Raw genomic sequence first — 22,906 nt, 5'->3', positions numbered from 1 at the left:
AGGGGGGAAGGAGGAAGAGGTATGTTAGCTGCTACACAGTTGGGAGAATTCTTTTGAGAAAGCATCCAATGGGGTTTAAGATTCTACTTTGAAGGTGGGGTAAGGAGGTATGATAAACAGGAGACAGAGTCAGCAATGGAGGTTCATGATTGAACTATGGTCAGAGATGCAATTCAAAAAGCCTGGTAAAAATCAGGTCCCTACCCAGGCGAAAGTTGTACCAGCTAAATGAAGTATCAAGTTTTTTTGCTTGGTTTCGAATTGTGTCAGCTTGGTTTAGTAATGTGGATGTCTCCTGGGGAAACGGTCATTAAGGCAAAACCTTTTAAAACTTGTAGCTTTGGGGAGGGAAAGAGAGTGGAAGATGAACCCATACAATAAAAGGGCCAACCTATTGCTTCGGCAGAGGCTCAAAGAGAAGGGGAGGCCAGCTTGGCCCAAATCTAGTGTTAGAACAGTCAAATGGAGCTGTGGTTTGATAGAAGTTGATGTGTGTGCCAGGGGCTGCCATAGGGGTAGGAGAAGCTGGAAACTGGGCCAAGGCTTATTGGGTGTGGTCCAGATTCAGTGGACACCACACAGAGGAAGCAGTTTCTGAGCCTCTCCCAGGTCAGAAGCACAGGCCATGTGAGGTGGTGCCTGCCCTCCAGTTACTCATTGTCTAAGGAAAGTCTGACACTAAGAGAGCCCCCAGTGGGACAGGGACTTCCAGAGTTTTGTGGAACCGAAGACAATTCTGAGGAAGCTGGGGAAGGCTGCACAGAGGCACCGTGTGAAGGGACCACAGGCTGAAGTGGCTGAGAGCTGTGGAGATGGGAGACTCAGAAGGCCCCGCAGCACCAGTTCCCGCTCCGGGCTGGGAATGGAACCCCTCGTCACAGGAATGTGTCTTCTCAGCCGCTGCTCTCAGCCAGTCTGGAATGCTGCGGACTTTTTTTCACTCTGGCTAGTGAAGATAAAACAGATAGGAGAAGAGTGAATCCAGGCACCTGGACCTGACAGGACATCCCAGGCTAGGAGACCGGTTTTACCAGATTCCCTGGACTAAACATGTGAAGGAGGCTCGACCTTGGAGTGCTGGCCCTCTCCTTCTCGGAGCCCCTCTGTCTCTCTGGCCCCCGTGCACAGTATATTGTGCCTGCAGCCTCCACCAGACCCCTGAATGCCTGGAAAGGTCTGGCGCCTGAACACCCACCTGCCTGCTCCCCTCACTCCATCACTGCAGCAGAACTGGGGGTGGGGTGGTTGCTGAACTCACATATTTTTAAAACAGCGTCATAGGTAAGTCTGCTGTGCAGCTAGTCTTGAGAACTACACAGACAGGAGGAAAAACACTCACCTCAAAGTCAGAAAACTTGGGTCAGGCTCCCAGCATTATCACACTGGCCCGAGACTTCTCATCTGTGAAATGGGAACGATGCTTACCCTGCCTGCTGCACAGGGGTTTATGAGGATTAACTCACAGGACAGCACACTGGAAACCATGATGTGCTGTAGTAATGTAAGGTGGTCACCCCAGTTTGTATATATCAGTCACCCCAGGAATAGTCCGTTGGCCAACTGGTTTGTCTACTACTCCTGTGCCCGCCACCACAGTACTGGCGTAGGAGCCCCACTTTTCACTTTGTTTCTTTACTGCGTGGGAGCGCCCACGGTCTCTCTCAGCAAGTCACCTTGCCCGGAGGCCTGCTCTCTCACTCGGCCTTGGCCTCCTGGTTGCCATCCTTGCTCCCCTCCTTGACCTTCCTTTCTCATCATTTAAAACTTGTCTCCAGTTTTCTCTCTAATCTGATCACCCGCATCTCATAGTCCTTGCTAACGTAATTCTGAGACTTTAACCTATATTGTCTCGGATGCTTCTTTACTTGCCTTGTGTATTTGCTTGATTATTCTGATTAATGTGATATTTTCAACTATGATAGAATTATGCACAGTGTTAGGCACACAGCAGGGGTTCACCAACCACGTGTTGGGGGCGGGTCATAGCACACCAGCAGTCTAGAAAGCACTTCAATTGAAAGGGTATCTTTTCACAGTCAACTTGAGAGGAAGATGGCTATTCTCCCATTTTGCAAATGAGAAAAGAGAGGCCTAGAAAGGTTAAGTAACATCAAACGTGTAGGAATGAAAGGGAGATGGGGCACTGTGCCCTAGAGGAGCCAGAGTGTGGCAGAGCCCACAGGTGGGGTGAAATGCAGGCAGTACACAGGCCGAAGTGGGGTCTTGGGGCTGAGGCTGAATTCCTGAGGACCCAGCAAAAGCAACCAGCCCCGACCCGCTGCCGTAGGCACCACAGCAGGACGGCTGCTCTCCAGGGGAAGAACGGGGCCCAGGAGCTCCTTGGGCCTCCTTGGGATGAGCTAGATGAATCAGAGTCAGGAGGGATGTCAGGGATTCAGCCTTTCCCCTTGCTGGAGCCAGGCAGTGGCCTTGCAAGCCACTTCCTGGGGAATTTTCAAATGGACCAGTGATTTCATCTTTCTGTTCTTTAGCACCCCGTGCCCTGGGAAAGACTACTCACGTGGCCATCCTATCAGGCCAAGCGGTCTGATCTCTTAAGGAGAAGCCTGAACAGCAGTGGCAACGTCCTAGGCTAGAGGCATCGGTAATTATCCGCACACACACTGATGAGAAACTCATTCTTCTCTGGCTTCAGCCAGAGTGTAGATTAACAGAGCTTTGATATTCCAGTGTCGCCGCCTAATGTATGAAGGTGTAAGCTCCTTGCGGGTAACCTGCCCTGCTTCCCGATGAATTCATTGTACAGAGTGCCCAACTGGGATGGGCCTAGGTGAGGCTGGTGAGAGAGAGCTGGCACTCCAGGCCCAGAAAGGCAGGAGGCCCGAGGGCTGACCGCTACCCAGCAAACAGGTGGAATTCAGAGCTTGGTTGTGTGGCTAGAGAATCCAGGGTGTGGTGAAGTTATCAGCTATTGGAGAGTCAAGATCAACGTTTAATACATGTGCCTTTGTTGGCATGGCTGGGTCTTTTGTCAAAAATGTGATAACCTCACAGTTCAGGATTTTAATGTAAATAAGATTATCAATATTTCTCTTTCAACAGCCAATAAGCAGCCCTAACCAAAGAAAAGTGCAGAGTTTTTCATTAATTTTTAACCTGAGATATTACAATTCTAGTTTTCTTAAGCTCTTAGAGATAGCTTTCAAAGGATTTCTTCCCTCATCCCCACTCCAAGCCTCCACCCATGTCGAAGGTTAGGAGTAAACCATAGTTTCATGAAAACATCTGATAAAACCCTCCTTCCTTCCTCAAGTTTTCCAAATTTTGATTTTTTTAAAAAATGGGGCTAATATGACTGAGATTTGTACCTTCACAGGTAAATATTACAGTTGAGCTGGGTAGCTTGTGGAAGCTTGTCAGGTCGAGGTGACTCACTTGCGTAGATGAAGTTATTTTTAGAGATGTAATTTGTACTGTTTAGAAAAGAATAAAGAGATGGCAAAAGGCTAGGTGGCTCATTATAGTTTACAGAGCTCATGAACCCAGCATCCATGCAAAAGATGACTAAGCAGCGGGTCTATTGGTACTTTCTCTCAGAATTTTACGGGTGTGAGTCACCCACTTTAGATTGCAGACACAGCACTGAGGTACCGGTGACTCAGCTCCCATTAGAACAAGCACTAGAATTCAATTCTGATACACGTTTGTAGTCAAGTCCTGAGGAAATTATGTACCAGAGCAAAATATGCCTTTGTACCACGCAGCCATCAGATGATTTTAGCCAGGGTGAAGTTATCTTCATCTCTGACCTCTGGATGGATCTGTTTGTGACCCATGCTGGCTACTGTGCCCAGTCAGTCTGCTGCTGTATATCACAGCACCCCTTCTCGTGTGTGGGTCTTCGGCCCTGGTGCCCATCTGTCCTCAGTGAAAAGCTCAGCCTCACCCTTTCGGCGCTAAGCTGTCCAACATTCAGGGGCCCACTTTCTTTAACCGTGTGTGTGTGTGTGTGTGTGTGTGTGTGTGTGTGTGTGTGTGTGAGAAAATCTTCAGCCTTACATATTACAATTCTAGTTTTCAAATCTGCTTCCCTCCACACTGTGCCCATGTCAGAGATTAGAAGAAATAAAGTAATATTTTTGTAAAACATATTCTTGTGTTTTAAAAAATGTTTTTAATGTGCATACATTGATAAGAATACTCCCTTTGTCGTCAGGCGCAGCTCTGCTGGCCACGTGGCCTGGAGGTGCAGCCTCACGCTCGGCTCGTCCCTTGTCGTGGACACACGCTGACCTTGCAGCCCGTTCAGTTAAGCTTGCAGAACATGACCTGTCCTTTCAAATATACTGAAAATGGCCCTTTGCAGTTTGTAGACATATCAATAGATTACTCATAACCAACCAGGAATTTTAGATTTATTGTTTCTATCAAGGAAACATGAACTTGGTTACAAAGGCAAATATCCCTGAAAGAAATATGAAAAGCAAAAGTACTCGGCCCCACACCTGCCCATCATCAGTCACTTTTAACCACTTCTGGGACTGGCATTTACCTGTTACTGTTTTTTTTTCTCACCTGCCGTGTCTGGCACCGTTGCTGAGAAGGTCAGGACCCGCAGAGGCTAAGCACTTGGTTCTGCTGACAGAGAGAAAAGCCTGTATAGACAAGTCAGCTCGGTGGCCTGAGCCCTGAGATAGGCCCTGTGCTCACAGAAACGGTCCCTGCTCTAAGGAGTCCGGGGGGGTTGGAGAGAGCAGATGTGCAGGTACATTAATATGGCTACTGTGTGGGAAATGCTATAGGACAGATGTGTAACACAGGTGTGTTAGATCAGCTTCTGCGGGGTTTATAGAAATGTCTTAGAGCTGGGTCTTTAAGTGCAAATAGAAATGTGCTGTGTAGATAACTAGGAAAGGATGTCCTAGACAGAGAGAACCATGTGCTCATGAACTGATGTGGTGCAATTCAGAAGACTGGGAATAATTCATAAATTGAATCTTTATGATACACGAGTTAAGGGAGTACTAGGAGATGAGGCAGGAAAGAAATGTGCTCGGTTATAGAGAGTCTTATATGTAGGGAGTTTAAAGTATATCCTTGTACTGATGGGAAGATTTTTAAACAGGGCGGTGACATTATCTCCCTTACGTTACACATCTGATGGCAGGGCCGAGGATGAATTCCCGTAGGAAGAAAGCAGGGGTAGGAAAACCATTTGGGGTAACTGATTGGTCCAGGAAAAATAATACAAGGTGCTAAAACAGTGGGGGAGGGGGTGTGACAGATTCTAGAAATCCTGAGAAGGTGGAATCAGGAGCCTTCGTGCCTACTCAGATGAGGGGCCCGGGGAGAGGGAGGAATCGCAGATTACTGGGACGGGTGAGTAGAGAGCAGAAATTTAAGAAGGGGACCGGAATTGGGGGGAAAGATAATGAGCTTGAACTTATTGAGTTTGAGGAGTTTATGTGATAAGCTGGTGGAGGTATTCAGTAAGTGGCCAGAAATGTGAGACTGAGCTTAGAAGAACCATCCTGATTGATGCAGATTGTGATCCACACTGCACATAGCGTGGGGCTGGTGGGACAGCACAGGACTTGCCTGTAACGTGAGAGCCCTGGAAACAACTCCAGGGAGGGCAACAGCTGGTCCTGGAGGGTGGCTAATAAGCAGCAGCGGTAAGATGAGAACCAGGAGAGCGGGGCACCGGAAGGCAGGAGTGGGAAGGGAGGTGAAAAGGAAAGGCATTTGTGTTGGTAATTAATGGTCATTGTATGCGTGTTGGAGGAGTGAAAGAAACATCCCTGCATTCCGGTGGGAGCCAGGTGTTCATGGGTGACACATTGATTGACAGAGAAGAAGATGAGCCAGTCTTCTTTCAAGAGCTGGGGGATTGAAGGAAAAGTGAATGAGTGGTGGCTAATAGTAGGGTGGTCCAGAGGGGTACTTTGGGGGATAAGAGGTTCTTCAGCATGGTGAGAAGGAACCAGTCGGGGCGGGGGATGAAATTCAGAGGGAAAAGAGAGGGACATCATGGAGAGAGCAAATCCTGAAGGAGGCTTAAGAGTATGGAAGCTGGGCTGCAGGTCAAGGAGGAAGTTTTAACAAGAGGAACTCTGCTTCCTCTGAGACAGGAAGAGAGGATGCAGACAGAGAATGATAAGAGGTGTGGGGCGGGAGGGCCAGGAAACGGAGATATTTGCCCTTGAGCGCCCATTTTCCCTAAGAAGTTAGAAGCAGGATTGTTTCCTGAGTGAAGGTGTCAGGATAGGAGTAGGAATTGTACAGAGATGGGAAGTTTTGGAATAGTCATCAGAGTGGACAAAATATCAATTGTTTAATTTATTTCCCCGTTACCAGCACCTGACAGTGCCTGGAGTATAGTCAGCACTCAAAAATGTCTCTGAATGAATGAATTTTGAAATTGTCAGAGAGGAGGATTTTAGGAGTCACTATTTTCCAGCTGGGGCATGAGTAGATGATGAGAAGGTTCAGGGTGTAGCCACAGGGAAATGGATATTGGATGGGTTGTCTTGTAAATGCCTAAGTTACCCCAGGTAATTACAGAAGTCAGGATGGAGACGAAGACTTGAAGCAGGTGTGGATGTTCTTAAGAACGTTAGTGTGTAACCAGGAGACTGAGTAGATGACAGCAAAAATGACCAACAGAGGTGACCTAGCCAAATGGTCTGAGCTTCAATGAGATACTTTCTTTGCAGGGGCAAGTCTGAAGGTGTAGGCAGGTCTGGGGAAATAAGTGGCTTCTACTCAGGGGACTGGCCCAGGGAAAAGGCCGGGTTTCACCTGAGACAAGGAGGTGGCATTCTAAGGAGAAGGGGGAAGGCGGCTGCTGGAATAGGAGCAGAGGCAGCCGGGGGGTGGGGGGGTGGGGGTACTGGGTGTTTGTCCTGAGAGGATCCCGAGTGATGGAGGGCATTGGGAAGAGTCAGGAGGACAGATGTGTGTAGAGATGGAAGATGAGCCTCACTGACATGAGAGACTGATTAAGGAGGAAGGAGGTGGGTGAGGAAAGAGGTCTCTAAGGGTCTACACAGAGGCAGTGGGTAAGAAGGCAGCCCAGCAATACAGAGTCCTGATGGGAAGCTTGTTACTGCCTGGGACTCTGACGGAGCCTCAGAAAGCACAGTGAGCCTGGTGGTCAGATTGCCCCGCAGCTCCCCAACAAGTGCACATGGTCTGGGAGAGCGACTCCAGAGGCCTGGACTAGCCCAGCCCCGGGCACATCTCATGGCTGCTCTGACCGTAGCTTTTCTTGAGTGCTCCTCAGTCTGTGGGCTGCAGAGTGTTGCCTGTTAGCCTGACTGTGAAGAGACACACACAGAAATTCAGAGTAAACATTTAGAAATGTTAGAGCAATTTGATGTTGCTAGGGCAGCTAAACACATAACCGGGGTTTCAGTCATTCAGTTTTATTTTATAAGTCAATGGCAGATTGGAAATCAAAACAAAACAAAACTGGTCCTTGGCCTCACAATTTACAACCCCACAGCCTGAGGCCTTGACATAGAAACACCGGCTCCTCATAGCCGGCCCAGTGGCCTGTCACCTGCTCTGTCCTGTGGCCCGTGTGACTCTCACGGTCTGTCCAACCACAGTGTTCCCTGGCCACCGAGTTCAGCCCCTCATGAGAAAACCATGGAAGAGAGTGAACCCTCAGCTAGTGTCACCGACGGGCTGCCCTGAGTGGCCCCCGGAGCCACTGGAGCCACTGTGGACACCGTGGAGTGGGCGCTTTGAATGCTACCACCAGGTGCACAGGCAGCGTGGGAGGCAGAGTGGAGCTGCCCCTGGGCCAAGGCGTAGTCAGCCAGGAATGTCAGGACAGCGCAGCGCAGAGCAAGGCCTGGGTCTTACTGTCTCCTTGTTCTGTGTGCTAAAGAAAGAGGGCACATCATGAAGCAAAGGAAACGGAAACAAAGCCTGCACGACGGCCTGTCAGACTCTCCTCGGAACCCCAGTTCATCCAGTGCACCTCCTGCTTTTCTACTTCTCACACTGTATTGTGATTATTCTGATCACTGACCCTCCCCAATGATGAGCCCTTAGGGCAGAGTTCATTTTGCTTCATCTCAAAATCCCTGACCCTTAGCACCGGGTTCGTGCAGGTAGGGCAACTCAGAGAACGAATCTACAATTCACGTACTCTTTTCTCACTTGACTTCTAATAATGCATTTGGCCCTACTCTCCTACCAAATCATAACTGGTTTTCAATAGGTAAAACCCCAGAGGCCATTCTGTGCGATGCTGGAAGATGCCTTCACTCTCACTGCCAAGAGTCCCTGGTCAGGAATGCTCATGGCCACCTTTGAGCTTCAGACAACCAGCTCTCTCTACTCTTTTTGTACAGTCTGTCTTCTCTGCTCCTTAAAGCAAACACACACACACACACACACACACACACACAGGTGTATGTATGCATATAAAATAGGGGACCCACTTGGTAAAACCTTTCTCTAGACCTGGGGTTCCCACACCTCTCCTTGACCTAAGGTTGAGTGATGACTTAGCAAGTTGAACATTTAAAGAATCAAACCTGTTTTTCCGTGGAACCAATTAATAATCTACCTGAAGTGAACTGTTGAGGCTTATAGAAACAAAGGTTTTTGTCACAGAGTATTGGCAGGTCATGCACGAGGTGGAGCAGGGAGAACTGCTGTTTGGTGGGAGAGCCGCGTGCAGGCTGAATGAGAAGGGGTTCAGTGCCGAGTCCACAGCAGGCTCTGCGGAGGTGTGACCTGGTTTAGGTACTTTATTTTAAAGCCCTTTGGAACTTCCTTCTCCTTTTAATTCCTAATCTGATTTTTTTTTTCATCTGCCCTTGAATGCACTCTGTATGTGAACTTGGACTTCGGCATTCAAGTCTTGGCCTTTTCCCCAGAGACTGATGGTCTGTGCCACACCTTCTGTGGGAGGAAAGCTAGAGCGGCCTCCCCGGAGCTGCCCAGCGTTTCAGCACTCTCCTTGACCCGGTAGACCTGGGTTAGCCCTGTGGATTAGGACAAGAGGTAGAACTGAGGTGGTAAGGCTGGGCAGTGTGTAGGCCCAGTTCTGTCATACAACTGTAAGTCTAAATGAGCTGCTTCCTCACCTTGAGTTTCAGTGTTCTTACCTGTAAATGGGGTGACATGCTCACCTAGAAAATTACGGGTGAAACAATATATGTGAGAACATTTTTAAGCCATAAACTTATGTGAATGACAGTTACCAGGCCTCTGGAATGATCAGGCTGAAGCCCGGTGGGTAGTCAGGGAGGCTATGGAGCATTTGGAGTCATTGCAGGGTATTGATAGATGGGACTTTCTGGGACTTTCTACAGGAGGAAAGCTGAGGGCCAAGCCTTCCGGGTTAATAAGTCCCTCAACTGAGCTTCGAGGAGAGAGGCTGTTAATCAGATGGAGGAAAGAAGACAGTAAAATTTTAAAGGAAAAGGAAGCAGCAGATCAATACAGTGTTATGGAAACCATGGGAGAAAGCAGGAGTGAGCAACAGTGTCAAATGCCATTAAAACCCCATAGATATGGCCATAAAATACTTCCAAATCAAAAGTAAGAAAACAAGGAAATTGATACATCAAAAATAAAAATTCTTAAAAGTCTGGGATCATTGTACCCTTGAGTGTAACTTATAAGATCTGTAAGACAAACATTACAGGCCTCCTCCCCGTCCATTAGGACTGTACATGACCTTCTCAGACTTTTGTGCACTTTCTTTATCAATGGCAGAGAACTGCCTGCCCGTAGCAACCCTGGCTCAGGTGGTAGACAGCCAGAATGCCCCTGAGCAGAGCTCCTCCCAGAAGATCAGAAAGAAGGCGTCATCTAAATTGTAGCACCTGCGTGAAAAGCACACGGGCTCCGGCCCCAAGTGGGCAGGGCTGATCCTGGCCCCATCTCCTTCAGGGCTGCAAGGATGGTGTCGGGCTTGCCCTGGGAAGGCATGTTCCCTAACAGAAAGGGGTAAGAGAGTCTCAGGTTGCAGAAAGCACCCAGCACCTTGTAGGTGGTGATAAATGTTAATTTTCTTTCTTTTTCTTAGCATTTAAAAACATGATTTATTAGAATGAAGCACAAAGCCAAAAATTCATCTTCGCTGTTGTCTGTAGTGAGAGCTTTTTCAGATTTGGGTGGATTAAGAACCATAGCCACTCTGTGACAGCAGCGGTGGTGGCTGCGGTGGCTGCTGCTGCCGGGAGACTTGCAGGGTGATGGCGGCGGGCGCCGTGTCCTCACTGGCTGGGGCCAGGACCTGGGGCTCTCTGTGCGCTGCCCAGGCTCCTCATTACCGAGTGGTACATGATCTCCAAGGCCCTTTCAGAACTGTGGCTATGGAGTGTCCTCCATTGTGACCAGACATGGAGATTTTTTAGGAAATATCCCTCCTATGTGCAGCTCAGCCCAGCCCAGCCCAGCCCTGTAAGCACAACTGTCAAAACTCAGCCAAAAGGGAGGGAGCTGATGAAGGAGGGGTCACAGTCTGCGTGGAGCCCTCCAGACCTGACCCAAACACCTTCTAATAAGCTTGGTGCACAAGTCCCGGGCAGGTCTGCGGTACACAGGCGTGCCAACCCAATACCCTGGGCTGGGAGCTGGGAGTGAGGGTGACCCGGAAACTACAGGCCACAATGCCGGCCAGTGTAGGGCTAGCGGGCCTCACCGGTGCCATGTCTGTGTAGGAAGTTCACTTTAGAAAGATTTCTATCAAAAAGAAAAATAGTTTTGGAGCTTCCCAGAACAGATCCTCAGTTTTGGCTGTGAATATGCTTTGTTGGGTAACACGGACCCAGTACCTTTGCTTGAACATGGTCTTATTCCTTTGAATTTGGATGTGCAAATCCAACAGCTCATTTAAGTCAAGGGCTTGCCTCAACATGATCACCTTCTGTTTACACAGTTTATGCTCTTTAATTCCGGTTATTTAAATATGAGAATATGATCATTTAAAAACATCATTTTAGAGAGCAATCCTACCTTCATGTCAAATAAAATTTAGAATTGAAATTGCTGTCGAAGAAGACCATGAATTAATGTCCATTTCCTGACTATGTCTCCCTCCCATGCTCATAGAAGAAATAATGACCAAGGAGCTGGCCAAAAAAGTAGTAATAACCAGCCAGAAACTTGGATAGTTCACCCACTAAACAGGTCATCTTTAGATATACGAAGATTGATTACATTTCTGGTCTCTTGTTTCAAAGAACAAAATCATTCACAAATAAGTAGTTTAGCAAAAAAAGTAAAGCCTTTGCCTTAAAGGAGACACGTGTGAGAATGGGGAGACTACCGCGGTACACAAGTACAAAAGAAAACGGCTAACCAGGTTTTCATCAGGTTCCTCTGTTCACATGCTTTCTGGTCTGTGGTCAACTTTTGCTGCAAAACCTCGTTTGACCTTGGATCCTCCAGAGCTGTGATTTTTTTAAAGGAAGAAGATTGTAGAATTAAAAGTGGAGAGTTCCTAAGGACTCTCACATTGGCCTCAAATTCTAAACTGGGCGAAACTAAGTTGGAAGCTTAATTGAAAAAACATAGTTACTTTCTAACTATGGCTTGTATTTTCTGAGCTGGAAGTCAGGTTGGGAGAAGAAATAATATAGCCTCAGGTTTATGTGTTTAATTGCTTCTAAGAGACAAGCGGATAATAATAGGTATCCTTATAGATGTCTGCTATGTGCCAAGTGTTGTACGGATATTCATTATATCATGTGAACCACTCGCAAGGTAGGAATTATCCCATTTTAAAGATGAGAAAACCTAGACTCGGAGAGTTCAGCGAATTGCCTGAGGTCACCCAGGTAGTAACTGGCAGAGTGGGAATCAAGCCCAGATCCGTCAAATCCACAGATCATGTTATTTCCACAGCACCGTCCTGCTCGTACATTCCCGTAGGCCTTTACTGTGGCTATCAAGCACTTGCTATGCACCAGACACTGTGCCCCATGCTTTATTTTCAACCTGGGGGCTAGAGTTTTTCTACTTTATGGATAAGAAAAGAGGCTCAGAGAGGTCAGTTAATCACCAAAGTTAGACAGCTGTTCAGTAGATCCTGGGTTGCTACCTCCAGATCACACGTCTCCACTCAAACATTCAGAGTCACCAGACCAGCTACTTCCTGTCCGCCTCTCCTGACGGAACTTAACCCAAAGCAACCAGAGAATGGAGTGCTTATCTTTGAATGTTCCCAAGGAAAATATTCCATACCTCCTAATCTAGTGGGTCAGATAGTTCCCTATAATGTTAACACCCCAGAGCAGTATAAACCTAGAATGGAGAATGCTTGGAAACCATCATGCACAAATAAAAAGTGAAGGTTTCTGCACAGGGGGATGACATGGTGACCAGGGCTCCTAGCCCTGTCCTGTCACCCTGGAGGGGTAAGGTTTCCAGACACTGCCCGAGGTTAGGCTTAAACGATGCCCCACCCCAATCTTACGCCCAAAGCCAAATCCTAGGCCCTTCTGTATGGCTGGTCCACATAGGAAGTGGGAGCTGTTGGAGATGTTTTGTAAAAGGAATCAGTTTCCACACTGAGAAGTGAATGGCTGCTTTAATAATAAATAACTTAGTTTTGATTTGTGCATCACACTTTCCAAACATCTTCATTCTGGAGAATTTAGAGGATATTTAAATTGTAGGAGCATGTCTGCCCACCAGAGTGGCTGGAATGGGATGTTTCCCTTAGAAGCGTTCAAGGCTAACACCGCTCACCTAGAAATGTCCACGCTTCTTTGCTTTGTGTTCACAACTCTCCACAGTTTGGCCTCCTTATCCAGAGCCCCTCTGCACCAGCATCCCAACCCCGTGGCCTGTGTCCCCTGCACCCTGGTCACTCGCAGTCCTCACTCTTTTCTCTTGTGGTTGTCAATGCCATTCCTCTGTCCGAAATTCCCTCACCTTCCTCCCTTCCTTCCCAGCCATAACCCTCCACTTAACCGCCTGTCAAAATCCTAGTTGTTCAAGACCCTGCTGGTCCAGTGAGCCTCCTGGGAGCCCTTGGGTGGATTATCTTTCCACCCCATGCCCCTGTGGGTACTGGCTCTGTTACAACCTCACCATCCTCTCCCGTCAAAGGAGGGAAGGCCAAGCTCAAGCTGCTCCATGAGGAGGAACACAGCCGCTCGTAGCGCGCCACGAATGCTTGTCGAGTTGCATATTTATTGCTGTTTTCTCTCAAACATAAAGCTCATCACCAGCTCCTTGAAAACAACAACAACCAGATGCAGACGTTTTTCCTTCCGAAAGCCACCTTAGTCATCCTTCACTTTGGAGGAGTCAGAATAGTTGCACATTTGTACCTGGCAGGATGTTCTAGTTTCTCAAGACGAATTCAAATGGACCAGCGCCGGTCCCCTACTTAACGATTTTAAACTTGTCCTTTTCTTCTAACAATCTGCATTTGGTACACTGCCCGTGGATTTGTTAAATTAAAAGCTTATGACTCTTTAAAGACTTGGCCCAGTTTTTAAGTGCCAAAAATTTTTGCATTTGAATATATTTTAACTTATTTAAGGATTCTTTTAATAAAATTATTCCCTAATTTAGCCAGATTTCTTTTTTAATCCCTCCAGGCGAGGAGTTTATTTACTGTGACTACATTATGTTAAAGATAGAAGTTGAAACACTACTAAATGCTATTTATGGTGTTCTCTCCTGCTATGTTCCTTTCTGCGTCTCCTAAAGCCTGTCTCCTTCTCACATGCCTAGCGCAGTCAGCACGTCCTCACTTGGATGGTCGGTGCCAGTCATCACTACACACATGGCCGCCTGCTGTGTGTCCCATTCAGGGGAACAGGCGCGAATATAGTAACGACAAGTACTCTTGTTAGCAGTCCAGCCAGGACTGGATTATGTGGACACGGAGGACGGGGAAATCCCTGAGTGACAGAGCAGGCAAGAGGGCCTTCCTGGAAGAAGGTGGGCCTGGGATCAGGTCACAGAAACAAGGGCAGGTTGCAGGGGCAGAGCAAGGAGCCAGGCCCGAGGAAATGCCAGGATCCAGACGGGAAGCACCCCCAGAGGACACAGCCCATCGCAAGGCGGGAAGTGCAGAGAGCCACACGCATCCACCTCTAGGATGTGGGTCCTCAGCTCTAGCATGGGGCCTGCTACAAGGAATATGCTCACTGAACGTGGGAGGGGACGATGAACCGTAGGATGCAGACAGAGAAGCTGGGGTGAGGAAGGGTTCCTGTGGTCCTGGCTTGGCCTCTAGTACCCTGCTTTGATCCTGAGGACCCACCCGGGGCCGTGTTTGGGAGTAGGAGTTGGAAGCAAGCAGAGTTCTAGGACAGGCATTTCCTGGTACAAACGGAGTCTTGATGAAAGAAACCAGGAAGGGAAAGGGCCCGCCAGGCGGGAGAGCAGCTTGGCCGTGAGCTTCCCAGGGCAGCATCGGCTTCTGCCTCCTCTGTGCCACCCATTGCTCTCCTCGTGTGCAAGGAGAGGGAGTGTGGCGGGGGGCAGGGATTGTAAAATAGGCAGGTTGTGGCTTTTCTGAATTGAATATATATGATAACAAAAGAGCCAAGTAAAAAGTAGAAAATTACGTTTACACAGTATCAAAGTTTATTGACTTCTTCCCTCTTTATGGACTATTCCCCAGACTCCATTCCCATTCAGCTTTTAACCTTCTGGAACCCACTCAGAGCCCATCTCCTCTGCAGAGCTTTCCTCAAGCAGGGTCCCCCCTTTGCATGGACCCCATGTACACACTTCATCCGTCACATTAACGGCTGAACTGGAATCCCTTGCTCGCCATTTCAGGTTTCCTCGTCCAGCCCATGAGCTCAAGGGCCTGTCCACCTTCTTTCTTCTTGGCACTCTCTCTTCCAGTTGGTAAATTTGGGAGGAAAAGAAGGGACAGACAGGAGGGACCCATCTGACCAGCTGATTTTGCCAAACAGTATTCTCAGGAGAAAACATGCCTCTTTTACGCACCTGTATTCCAGGTTTCATGCACCTTTTTATTCTCTGTGTTTCTTTTTTTTTTTTTTCACAACTTTGGTGTGTGTATTTTTTTTTCATGAAGACCATTCAGCTTCCCTGACCCTCTTAGTTTTATAACTGCTCTCATTTTTAAAAGTAATATTTATTTGAAAAATATATATACACACACACATATTCTACAGTCTTGACAACGTGCGTATTATTGGGTTTTTAAATGTTTGTCAATCTAATGGATATGAAATTGAATCTCATTAAGTTTGCATTTCCCCTAACTTCTCCTCTTCTTTATTTAGTTCAATAAGCATTTATTGAGTATTTCTCATGTGTCCTGTGTCCTGTGCTGTATAAATACTAGACATACTAAAGTAACTAATTTATGGTCCCTACCCTAGGAGCTCACAGTCTTCACAGCAAGTCCTACCTGAAAGGCATATCTGAGTCTCTTAGGGTGCATTTGCAGAGGTCAGAGGTCTGAGGTGGGGCTCAGGCCCCATGGCGATGCTGATGCTCACCTCAGTTGAGAACCTCTGATCGCGTGGGAGGAGAAGCCTAGCTGATCCGGTCTGCTTGTGTGGCAGGGAGAGACACCCGCTCTCCCTGGGCCACCTCGGTGGCTCGCCTTTCATCGCAGGCTCTTCTTGCGTTTTTATGTGAATGGCTCACTGGGTGTTGGAATGATTAATTTGTGTCTATAAAGTACCTCAAAAGCAATTGCTAAACAAGATACAAGCAGGGGCTGGTTTCCTATAATTTCAACTATCTGGGACAGCTGTAAACCTGGAGGGAAACAGCAAACAACAACCAAAGGAAGAGGAGGGGGAAGAGAGGAGGAGGAGGGGGGGGGGGGGAGGAGGAGCAGTAGGAGGGGTTGGTCACTGAACTGAGGACAACAGCCCGGAGCTCACACTGCATCTCTTCACGTTGGTGCAGCACCTGCTCCATGCCAGGCTCTGGTCTAGATGGACAGTCAGCGTCCCTGACTGTAGGAGCTGAGACACGTCAGTGACAGACAAAAGGAAAGAGAAGAGGCAGGGAAAGAGAGGATATTGAGACAGAGTTGGCCTTGGTGAGAAGTGACAAAGGAAGAAGAAGCTGGGTAGAAACAGAAAACAGAAATGGAGAATGTGTGTGATAGGGACAAACAGCCTGCCACTCCCCATGAGCCCTGGGGCCTCAGTGTTCCACACTAAAGGTACATCAGCTCTGAGCAGTGGACAGCATGGGAGTGCAGCTCTTAGGGGACGTTTGTGGAAGGGCAGGCTAGGTCTCCCTTAACATTGAGTTGAGAGTTCTCCATCGTCAAGAAGACTAGCTTTTTTCCAGAATATTTACTGAGATGTGCAGGTATGTTCCAATTTTAGAAAGATTTCCATCAAAATAGTTAAAATTTAAGCACCATGAAAGCTTGTGCTCTCATTTTCAGAAATTTCATGTATCTGAAATGTCACTTATAAAGCCAATTAAGAAAAGAAACTAAAGAAAATGGGACGCATATCTATTTTGTACCTGCTCAGTTTTTGTTCAGTCCTTTCAACAACACTACCAGATAAGAATTCTCACCCTCATGTTGCAGATGAGAAAATCCAAATTCATAGATGGTGGTGCTGGGATTTGAACCCTTTTTATTGACTCCGAAGGCTGTGCCTTTTCCCACTGTACCATGCTGTCTCCTCCCACATTAGAATTTACAGCAAAATTCAAGAAACTCCAGGCTTCAGTTTGATGATACCAAAACCCCAAAGGTAACCTGTTTACACGATTAAATCACACAAAAGATAGTGAAAATTTGAAACCAGTTTAACAAAACCTGGTTAATATTTAGTCTCCGGTCACCTAAACGAAAGGCAGTGGTGTTGGTAAAAGGAAATGTTTGGTGCCTTGACTAGGGCTCCTTCTGAACTGGAAACTTCATATTTCTTGTAGGCGAGTATTTTGGATACGTGGCCTTTAACTTTCTATGTTGGACCCCATGTGTCTCGAAGGGTTAGCGTGTAGCTAGAAGGATTGGGTGGTTAGTAAGCAGGTGGCCGACTTCCCTAATGGTTGTGTGCCCAGGAGAGGTAGCCTGAAATGAGCTGTACCACTGCTCGGGAAGACACGGGAGTGCGGGGCGGGGGGGGGGGGGGGGGGGGCGCGTTTACAGCAAGCCCCTGGGGCTAAAACTGTCTCCTACGAGGCTTCAAGGAACCCGAGACCTGGAGATGGGAGCATAACCATAACCACCATAAAGTGAATCCATGAGTGTCCTCCCTCCTAACCAAGAGCACAGGAGGACGCATGGGAATGTACATTGTGAAGGGTTGGAGAAATGAAATAATGGCTGACTGGTGAATAATGATGAAAATATGTGATGATGTGACTCCCAGGGAAGCAATTATGGTTAACCCCTCATTTGTTTGGCATTTTCAAGGATTGAACTGTGCCACATAACTGAATTTTCCAGACAGCTAAAACTTTCCTATTTATGTGCCCTGAGTGTTTTTTAACCATGCTTGGTGGAAATATTTCTGAAATAGATTATACAATTATCCTGCCTTCTTAAACAGGAGCTGCAAGAAATAACATTTCCTGAGATGCCTTTGATTGAAAGTCTGAGAAGACCCGATTCAAAGAGGTTTAAACAGTTAGGACTTGTAAATGCCTTACAAGAAAACCCCCAGAGCTGGCAGTTCCGAGGGTGATGAATTCGGTGCCTCAGTGGTATCGGCTGACTTTCCCCTCATGGTCACGAGATGGGTGTGCAGCTCCCGGCCTCAGGATCTCACATGCTAAGATCTAAGGCCAGAACGGGATGAGGGCTTCTCCTTACGCGTGTCTTTAGTCAGAGAGGAAAATATTTCTCAGAAGACCCCCAGCCGACTTCCCCTTGGTCCCGTCAGTGGGACTGAGTCACGGTTCCCTGCCTGGCTCCTGGGAAGGTGGAGAGAGTGGATGGCCAGCTCTCAGGCCTTTGGAGTGGGGGTAGGCGGTGGGGGGAGCTGCCTAAAGAACAATGGCGAGTGGCTGTGGTTGGGCACCCAGGAGTGTGTACCATGGTTTCCAGGATGGGGGTAAACATCACTTACTGTGTGGCCGTAACTGGACGGATTGTTGAGCTTTTTATTCCTAAACTAAGTGGCCCCAGACTGGGTCCTTTTTGATTTCCCAAGTCTGCTTTTATTTATTACTAGAGGCCCGACACACGAAGTTTGTGCAAGAGTAGGCCTTCCTTCCCCTGGCTGCCAGCACCGGCTTTCCTCTGGCACCTGGGACCCGGGCTGGCTTCCCTACGGCCACCCACAGGCACCCAGGACCCAGGCTGGCTTCCCTCCAGACCCTGCTTTGTCCGGAAGTATGTCCGGTCTAATTAGCATATTACCCTTTTATTATTATAGATTCTCTCTCCTTCCTCAGACTGCTAGTTATCACTACTTACTATTCACGTGCCTTGCCCTCCTCTTGCCATACGGAGATTTGTTTCTGGAGAAATCATATCCTGAAACTTGTTAGAATTATGTCTGAAATGTTCTGGGTATCTGACAGCTGTCCTATGGATCAGACACGCAGAGTCTGGTTTCTTTTGGTTGTTCAGGGTCGTTTCCATTGGTGAGGTTTCGGAGAAGTGAGGTTTCCAGAGAGCCTTGTGCACCTGCATACAGCTTTAGTGAAGTCCTCTGGTGGTGAGAGGAGGAGTCTCTGGGGCAGGTAAGCTTGTTTATAGAGAAGATGAGGCTGTGTCCGTCTGTCCATCTGAACGCAGTGTGGCTGAGAGGCAGCTGTGCGCTCGGCTCCCTCTCAGTGCAGCTCGGCCGGCTGGTGGCTCAGGGCGCTCCCGGGCTCCGGGCGGGACTAGTGGCCTGCCATGCAGCGCTGTCAGCTGGTGCAGAGTTAATTGCTCCTGCCCTCTACCAGGCGTCCCGTCCGGGAAGAAGCCCTGTGACCTCCAGGCTGTGCAGAGTTAGAGTGTTTGGGTGTGACTTGTTTCAACAGGCTCTTGAAGAAAGTAATGCTTTGAAAATGGTTACTGAGATTATACTGAGCAAGTGAGGACCATCCCTTCTGTGGACAGAGAGCTGACCAAAACCCAGTCTCTGTGTACAGGAAGAAGGAAATAGAAAGCAGTTGTCAAAATAACCCTGACATGAGTAACTGACCCAAACGGAATGATTCTACTCCGGGAATCAGACATGAGCCAGTGGGTGGGGGTGGGTCCTGAGGAAGCAAATGGTTAGAGTGTTTAACTTCGATAAAGCTGGAACTCTGCGCTCAAGCTCCTTAGAAGCTGGGCGTTCCTTCAGAGCCAGTCTGTGAATGAAGGCTGAGAGCAGTGGTTCCCAGCCTCTTGGTGGCCGTGCCCCACCTAAGCATCTCTAAAATCCCGATGCCTCCCCTGTGACATGTAATTCTTATTATTGCAAAAGTGAGCTCCTGTTCACGCGGAGGAAGCCTTAAAGGCCATTAACTTGGTCTAAACAAGCTTCCAAAGAACATGGCGTCCATGAAAGAGAAAAATTAAAGAACAAAAGGACAGTTGAAGTACTGAGGAATTAATCACTAAGAAATTGTTTAAAAAAATAATAATATGAAGTGATATGAAAAAATAGCAAATAAAGTTTCAAAACAAGAGAACTGAAATGCATAAATATGTCACAACATATATTTATATACTGTAGATGAGGCCCCTAGAACCATAAGAAATGCAAAAAATTCACTATTAATAACTCATTCTCGAATTGCCCCCCTTAAAAATCAAATTGTCCCCCCTGTGGGGTGTGTGCCCCACGTTGGGAACCACTGGCCTAGAGTCACTATTTACTGCGCATCAGAAAGTCATGAGGTAGCCTATAGGCAAATGGTAAGAGACAGGAGCATCGGGGAAAAGGAAAACAGGTTTTGTTTTTCTTTAGTTCTGACTAATTTGTACCATTCAAATCATTCTTACAAGAAGAATGCAAAGTATTTCTCATAAATATTTTCATTAACTCCTTCATATGCCAAGAACATTTTTAAAGAAGCCAGTCCTTTATTGACTGCTGACTTATACAAGCAGGTTACAACTTAGCCAGGTCGCACCAGATATTTTTCTAATTTTCTCCTATGTGAATTAGTATGTGGATTACTGATTTTCTCTCTGGAATGCTCTGACCATTTCTGCCTCCTAACAGTCTAGCCCAGTGGTCGGCAAACTGCGGCTCGCGAGCTACATGCAGCTCTTTGGCCCCTTGAGTGTGGCTCTTCCAGAAAATACCACAGCCTGGGCGAGTCTATTTTGAAGAAGTGGCATTAGAAGAAGTTTAAGTTTAAAAAATTTGGCTCTCAAAAGAAATTTCAATCATTGTACTGTTATTTGGCTCTGTTGACTAATGAGTTTGCCGACCACTGGTCTAGCTCTTGTGTTCAGATTTTAATATTGGCTTCAACTATACTTTTTCAGAAAAAAAAATCTCCATGGAAAAATAATCCTGTAACCAATGCTTTTGTGGGATCATGGTACCTTATCATCATATACTGGATAGCAATTTTTTAAAAAAATCAGAACAACACACTTACCTAAGTAAATACATTTGCATTCACATTTTGCATTATTTCTGATGCTAAGTGGGCATTTAGGGGAACAGAGTAGATGGGTCCGAACTAGGTGGGAAAATCATTTTTCAGCATATCAAAATATCAGCAATTCATTTTCAACAACACAAAAAAACAGGAACAAAAATTATGATGCATTTCATAGTCCAGAAAAACTGATTGCTTGAGAATCATGAAGCCTATGGTATTATCTATATTACTTTGATACTGAATGGTGACAGTGTTTGCTTTAAATTAGTCAATTATTGCCATTGAATTCCATTATTTAAAACTGTGGCTTTTTTGAATGGGAGCTTACAACATGTACTTTTCAACCATGCTATTGGTGATTGTTTTCAGGGTTAATCTGAATCTTGTTTTATATTTGGAAACTTATCCATAATGTAAGCATAATGTAAGTACACATGAATAGGCATCGTTTCTAAAATTAATCTGAAGAAATAAAATGAGTAATCAGGAAAGACATTAACTTATTTTAGAAAGCAGTTTTTACTCAAAATGACTGAACATGTTACTGATCAGGCTTTGTAATATAAGGGACTCAAAGGGTCTTTCTGGATCGAATTATTTATAATTTGAATCAGTCTGTTTTTCATATTTGGTATTGTTCCTATATGTTACTAAATCTCTGCATTGGCACAAATAGACATTGAGACTGCACTGAGGTGGGAAATGTGACTAAAGAGTGGACATGCAGACTCTCGCCACCCTTCTTTGGTTGTGATGTGATTCAGAGGCAGAAAGCCCCACAGCCTGAGTCAGAGGCAGGTCCACTCTGGGCGCTAAGAGGCCTACCCACTGGGCCTCTTCTTGTATTTCTTGTTTTTGTGTGTGTGTGTGTTTTAAGTTTCTTGCAAACCTAATTTTTTCTTTTAAGAAATCGTAGTGGGTCCTAAGAAGATTTGTCCAAGTCAAATGTCACCCTAAACTGGCATAACAATAGATTATGTGGGGTTTCTTTTATTCACATATTTGTCTATGTCACCGAAAAGATGAACCTTGTGTATCCTCACAGCAGACACTTGAGCTTACTGAATGGTAATTGTGACATAGTGAGCATGTGGTGAGCAGGTCATGCCAACATCCATGAGAGCAGAAGGCAATGGGGGCCCCTGGAAGGAGCTTCGCGTTTAAATAATGAGATGAGATCTGAGTCCTGTCCCTGCCCAGCTCTGGCATGAGCGAGTTAGTAAACCTGTTGGAGGCTCAAGTTGATTCATCTGTTAAAGGCAGGCGGCAAAAACAGCGTCTGCTTCTCGGAGTTATAGCTTTCAAATTAGATAAAGTATGTAGAAGTACTCTGTAAAGTACACATTTTTCTTGTTGTTATTTTTGATATATTAATGTGCCTGTTCTTTGTCCTGGAAGTGGATAACATTCACACAAATACACATTACATACCTGGAGGACTGTGCTATTGAAATAATCTGTGTTTTTAATGAAGGTTTGCCTCAACTAAAAACAGTGTCATTTTCTTTTTAAAAAGGGAGTTAAAGAACCCCAATCAAACAGATGATGCTAACAGCAAAGATTAGACTCATTGTGCACTGCAGTAGTAGACACACGTGGCGCTCAGATCTGCTCCTGTTGCATTCCATACAGGAGCTCCCACAGCTTAGGGGATGCATGTAGTAAAGCAGACAGAAAAGCTTGGAACTGCTGAGTATCCTGCTTGACTGGAAATAAAGGGATAACTTTATTCTTTCTGAGGTTCTAGTTGCCATCTATCCTATCTAATAAAAGCATAATATGCAAATTGACCATCACTCCAACACACAAGATGGCTGCCCCCATGTGGTCAAAGATGGCTGCACCCATGTGGACACAAGATGGCCACCACAAGATGGCATGCAGGGGAGAGCAGTTGTGGGCAATCAGGCCAGCAGGAGAGGGCAGTTCGGGGGGATCAGGCCTACAAGGGAGGGGAGTTGGGGGGGACCAGGCCTGCAGAGGAAGACAGTTGGAGGAGACCCAGGCCTGCAGGGGAGGACAGTTGTGGGTGATTAGGCCAGCAGGGGAGGGCAGTTAGGGGGACCAGGCCTGCAAGGGAGGGCAGTTGGGGGTGATCAAGCCTACAGGGGAGGGCAGTTAGTGGTGACCAGGCCAGTAGAGGAGGGAAGTTGGGGGCAATCAAGCCTGCAGAGGAGGGCAGTTACGGGTGACCAGGCCGGCAGAGGAGGGATGTTTGGGGCGACTGGGCCTGCAGGGAAGGGCAGTTGTGGGGGACCCAGGCTTGCAGGGGAGAGCAGTTGGGGGGGACTAGGCCTGCAAGGGGAGGGCAGTAAAGGGTGACCAAGCCTGGAGGGAAGGGCATTTAGGGGTGACCAGGCCTGCAGGGAAGGGCAGTTAGGAGAAATCAGGCTGGCAGGGGAGCAGTTAGGCATCAATCAGGCTGGCAGGAGAGTGGTTAGGAGGTGAT

General features: G+C 47.0%; 1 protein-coding gene across 2 annotated transcripts in view; it reads left to right on the top strand.

Annotated features, from left to right (window-relative positions):
• The window catches only part of BABAM2 (BRISC and BRCA1 A complex member 2), a 353,761-nt gene that overhangs the window by 299,263 nt on the left and 31,592 nt on the right, over nucleotides 1–22,906 (top strand). The gene's annotated exons all lie outside the window — the stretch shown is intronic.

The sequence above is a fragment of the Plecotus auritus genome, assembly GCF_963455305.1.
Source record: "Plecotus auritus genome assembly, chromosome: 8".
Classification (NCBI taxonomy): Eukaryota; Metazoa; Chordata; class Mammalia; order Chiroptera; family Vespertilionidae; genus Plecotus; species Plecotus auritus.
The sequence above is the reverse complement of the archived record's forward strand: the minus strand, read 5'-3'. Positions and strand labels throughout refer to the sequence as shown.